Below are 6,000 nucleotides of genomic sequence, written 5' to 3' on the forward strand. Positions count from 1 at the left end.
ATATTAAAACATGTTATCTGTATAAGTTTATTAATATTACAGCTTTTAATACTACTGATGTAAATTAAATAACTCATTTAAGCACTTACGATTTATTTTGGTGGAGGGCAAAAGTTTGCAGACTAACTCTAATAGTTTTTGTTTACTTAATATAAAAGCTGAATATGGAATAAATGCTTGAAAAATAGAAAACCTAAAAAAGTACTTCATGCCTATATGGTAAATGGAAATATTGAATAGCTTTGCATTGTTTAGTATCATAAAAGTACATTTTTAAATATTTGGCATGTATCATCTCTAATAATTAATGAAACTGTTAAACTTCAATTATATTTAACTGTTTAACAATTATATTTTATTTTGTCAAGCTCAGAAAGCCTTTGTTGGGTTATCATTCCTCTGTGAAAACATGTTATACGAGTATCTTCATTTATAGCTGTTAATAGTATTGATATAAAGCTCATGAACTATTTTATTTAGTCTTTTTTTAAACACTTTTCTTTTGATTTTCTCAATGGAGGGTGAAAAGCATATTTGTACAGATTCCTCTGAATAATCAAACTTAAATATTTTCAAGTAAATGTTTGCAAATAAAAATTAAGGCCTAAAAACTATTTCATGTGTGCATGGTGAAGGGATATGAATTTACATTGAATGAAATCATAGTTGTTTAGTTGTAAAGTTATGAATTTGTTAATCTTGCAATTATATTTTTATTTGTCGAGCTCAGAAAGCGGTTTCTTCTGTAAGGACCCATTTCACAGTATATTACTTTAAATATTCATATGTCTCGTAGAAAATATGTCATTTTTGTTACAACATATCTTAATAAACAAAAAAAAATGTATACAAATTGTGTTTAAAACGTGTTTTTTTCAGGCTCCACAAAAGAACAAAGCTCCAGTGTTTCTGATTTGAGAGGAAAATCCCTAAATTATATATCAAGCCCATATTTTAGCGGAAAAGTTAATCACAAATTTTGGTCTCGATCTTAACTTGGTAGGTTGGGTCTTAGATTTTTTAACTGAACGAACTCAGAAAGTGAGAGTAAATGGTAGTCTTTCAGCCCCCCTGATTCTCCTCAAGGATGTGTTTTGTCTCCCTTATTGTGTATCTTATATACAAATGATTGTGCAAATATAAAAATTGGTATTGTGCACAGTTATTGTGAGTCTTCTAGAAGACAATGAAATATGCCATGGTCCAGTGGTTGATGATTTCGTAAAATGGTGTGATGATGCCTGTTTGCAGCTCAATGTATTCAAGACAAAATACATGAGTATTGACTCACATAGAACACAAACACATCCTTCCCAAGACACATTTATTAAGAATAAGAAGGTGGATTGTGTGGAAAGCTATAAATATCTGGGGACAATTATTGATAAAAGATTGCGTTTTGATTTGAACACAGGCTCTGTGTAAAAAGGGACAGCAACGCCTTTACTGTCTTGGAAAATTGAGATCATTTAACATAGACAGGGTATTTAAAGGACATTTAAAGGGCTTTAAATGTTATACTTTCTTTTAACAGCCAAATTCCCCGAGCACATGCACCTACGCAGTCTTTATCATATTCTGAATTAAGAAATCATTATAATGCAGTCAAAAATAATTTACAGGGAACATAAATAATTACTTGACCTTCCGAGTCTTTCGTTCATTTGTCACGTGACAGACGCAATGAACGGATCGAACCCTGCTTCAGATCCAGAGCTCTTGCAGAGGCAGTGATCAGGCCAAACGGCCACTGTGCCATACTGTATATAACAGGCCTAATCATCATCATCATCATCATCAAAACTTTATTAAGGACACACATGGTCCAATCACACACAGTAACAGACAAAAAAAAAAAAAAAAAAAACCAACAACACAATATCACATGTTTACATACAGGCTAAAACGCCAATGGTTCCACATACCAGAGGAGAACCTGCCTGAACTTAGGGTCGGGTTTGTCAATGTTGAAATTATGCTGTTTGCAGAGTCTAACAACCTACACATACATCTGTACATGAGATTGCGCAGAACAGCAGAACAGGTGGGCACGCCAACACTGACAAACAATTGACTTGCACTACTCCATCGCGGCACCCCAAGCAACAGCCTCATTCCGTCATTATATGCTACATTGAGTTTCTGCATGCTGCTCTTTCTGTAGCGCCGCCACAAATGGGCAGTATACATCGGGGTGCAATATGCTCTAAAAAGTGCAATCTTTACAGATCCAGAGCACATACAAAATTTGCGAATCAACGTATTCGCCTGTGCATATATCATACGACACTGTCTATAAATATCCCTATCATCAGACAGGTCCTCAGTTATATAGTGTCCCAAATATTTAGCCTCATCGCATACCATAAGGTCAATACCAGACAGAGAAAATACAGGAAATAATAGTTTCCTGTCCTCCCTACTCCTGATAATCATAACATTACTCTTCTTTGCATTGTATTAAATGTCAAAATCTGAGCCATATTGAGAACAGACCCTCAGTAACTGTTGAAGGCCAGCACTATATGGACAGAAGATAACCAAATCATCTGCGTACATTAAGTGGTTGATGATAGTATTACCAACCATACAACCAGTTCCACAGCTGTTTAGCAATTTTGATAACTCATCCATATAAACATTAAAAAGAAAGGGGGACAGAATGCTTCCCTGTCTGACTCCATTGCATACATTGAATGGAGCAGACACAAAGTTACCCCATTTCACATGCATTGACTGATGAGCATACCAAAAAGCCAGAATTCTCACCAGAGATTTGGGAACTCCTCTGTTGAGTAACTTATAAAATAATTGTTCATGATTTACACGATCAAAAGCTTTAGAGGCATCAATAAAAGACATAAAAATTGTAGAATTATGCCTTTTATATAAATCTAGAATCTCCTTTAATGCAAAAATACACATATCTGTGCCATGTTTAGGTTTAAAACCAAACTGGTTGTCAATGGTCAGGACAAACTGTTCCAACTTGAGCAGTAAGGTCCTCTCCAAGACCTTGGATATAATACTGGCTAGTGCTATAGGCCTGTAGTTATCCATGCTATTTATTTTGCCAGCTTTGTCTTTAATAATAGGCACTAAGATCACAGATAAAATAGACTCAGGTAAAATACCATGAACTAAAAACCCTGTAAAACACATTGCCAGAAGAGGACAAAGTTTTCTACTCGCAAATTTTAGATGTTCAGCAGATATCTTATCCATACCACATGCCTTGGTATCTTTTAACATCATAACTGCATCATAGACTTCTTGAGAGGAAACAGTCACATCTTCATTTTTGTCAATGATGCCTACAGCAAGCGGATTACTTTTAACACAGTTGAACAGCTCATAATAATGTTTTTGCCACACCTGAGTAATTTCCTCTTGGCCACTTATACCATCAATATTCGTTGGCAAATATGTTTTTCAATTATTTATTCTTTTGATTTCTTTCCAGAAATCATTTGGATTCTTTTTTTGCAGTTTCCTCGCAAGTGAGTCCGACCTCATTGTGTTCTCATTTCTCTTTATAAAACGTAGGGCATATTTAAAACGTGCATTTGCTTGTTTCTTATATTCAAATAAGGGACCATGTTTATGTCTACCTGACTCAGCCCAAGCGTTAAAAGCCCTTCTAGCCTCCGCATGAAACTCTTCAACATATTCATTCCAACCTGGCTTGGCTTTATACATCTTGGTCTTGTATAGAGGCCTGCTTGACGCCAGAAGGGACTCCACAATATTATCATACACTCAAAAAAATGAACGAGGAAGGTTGTCCACTTTACATAATATATTTATATTTAGTTTACTTATAATAATTGTGTTTTTTAACTTGAAATGTTTTTTTCTAGTAAGGTCAACATAATTATGTCTCAACTTAACAGTACAAAATCCAAACGCGTTGTCTAAACACAAACCATTTATGTTAAGTAAAAAATTCTTACATCCAGATGGTGGCAGTATAGTGCGACGCCAACTGCCATTTTGCCCGAACTTAATTTGATTGTGTTCAATCTGTTTAACTATATGTATTACATGTGATTACATGATTGATTTGTGTTGCAGTAACTGAAACTGGGCGGTGCTTGTTAGTTCCCAGCATGCTTTGCATATGGTTGAATTAAGAGAGAATAAATGTTAAAATTAAGTGTTATCTTATATTTTTTTGAGAAAATTAGAAAAGGGGCAGACTTGATAGTGTGTATTTGTGTTTAATGTTCAATTACATTGGAATTATTAGAACCTTTTAAATTACAGTGGGTTACCATGGTGGAGAAGAGTGGAGCATTTTGTTTGGCTGTGGACTGATTTCAGTTATTTTCTGCTACTATGGTTGAAGGAGCATGTAAATCTTAGCATTTAAGATGCTAATATGTGCTGTTGCTAGCAAATAGCTACACTCAAAAGTTATATCACTAAATTAACTAAGAATAAACGTATAACTCAAAAAAGATGCAAATGAGTTTAATGGAAATGTTAATATCATGTCTAACCAACGCATCTATTTTGTGTTCAAATAACATGATAAAGGTTGGTTGACTTAACTTGGTTTGTTTAGATGGAATATAGGTGGCATGATTAAATCATGTTCATCCAATGAATCATTTTTTTGAGTGTACAAGGAGAACAACTCAATACCATGTTGTTGGTTCTTACAGTTAATATCACAACACGCAACCGCATCTTTTGGTAAGTCAATATTACTTAACAACACATCAGACTGACCACAATATACTTCAAGATCCTCCTCTGACAGTTTAGACTAGGGATGTCCCGATCCGATACTCAGGATCGGTATCGGCTCCGATACTGCCATTTTTGCGGGATCGGGTATCGATCAGACATCAATCAGACGAGGCCGATCCAAATCCGATATTGTGGGTATACTATTATGTGCTATTGTTAAGCCCCACAAAAGGCACAAAAACATTCTAAAGTACCATAACGTTTTCGTGCACTCTATTATAAGTGTTCTGAAGCCATTATGTGAGAGAGAAATTAATATTTAAGTCATTAAATTCAAGATCACGTAAACTTTTCCCTCTCGCGGCTGTCAGTCATTCTCCATTCAGCATTCAAACAGCGCGTCGCGTTCGGTTACAGTCAATGATGAAACTATCTTCAAGATGATTCAATGTTAATACTATTATACTTGATCTGTAACATAAAGGTCTATGTTTTCGCATATAACAACTTTATCTTGCTGGACTTTATTGCTGTAACTCAATCGTGTTACTCTCTACCGGGTGTCGGACGCTGTCGGTTTGATCACAACACTAGAGTCAGAGCACTATAATTGTTCTTCACGCGCACAGTAACTAAAATTTAAAACTGTTAAAAGAAAAGGCTCAATAAACGATTGCATAGATACTGTATAATACACTGTCCATCAATATGTATCTCCGTTGTGCTTTGAACTTTTCAAAGCGGACTCGACGCGCTGCGTGCTGTAACTCCACGTGGCTTCAAGCGCATCATTCTCCGCTCGGGATGCGCATACGCGCTTTGTGCCGCACTGTATTGGAGCCTTTCATATCATAATGCAGTGACGCAATTAAAGCTTATTAACATTAATAATTATTAATGTTGCTGCCTCATTAAATAGCTGTGCAATACACTTAAAACATGTCTCAATTTTATAGCAGATTTAGCTATATCTAAAATAATTATCTTTTTCATTTTTGTACCCTTGTTTTTCATGAATGTATTTTACAACAATAAGAAGAGCAATGTGTATTATCCACTAATCTAGTTTATAATAGCATTTTTGTCATAGATTATGATAATATATTTTGGGGATTTGTTGTTTATCTTTATAATGAAGCTGTCTGTATTAAGTAGATTGTGTTTAACACACACAAGAGTGATAATCAGTTTAACACACAGTTATAGAAATTCTACTTGATTTAAAAAAACAAAAACTGTACTGGTATTTACAATGTAGAATGCTGCTGTTTAAATTGTTTTAACTTTAAACCTGTTGGTAGCTAG

Source organism: Rhinichthys klamathensis, unplaced genomic scaffold (assembly GCF_029890125.1).
Source record: "Rhinichthys klamathensis goyatoka isolate OS25496 unplaced genomic scaffold, OSU_Roscu_1.1 h1tg000018l_1, whole genome shotgun sequence".
Lineage (NCBI taxonomy): Eukaryota > Metazoa > Chordata > Actinopteri > Cypriniformes > Leuciscidae > Rhinichthys > Rhinichthys klamathensis.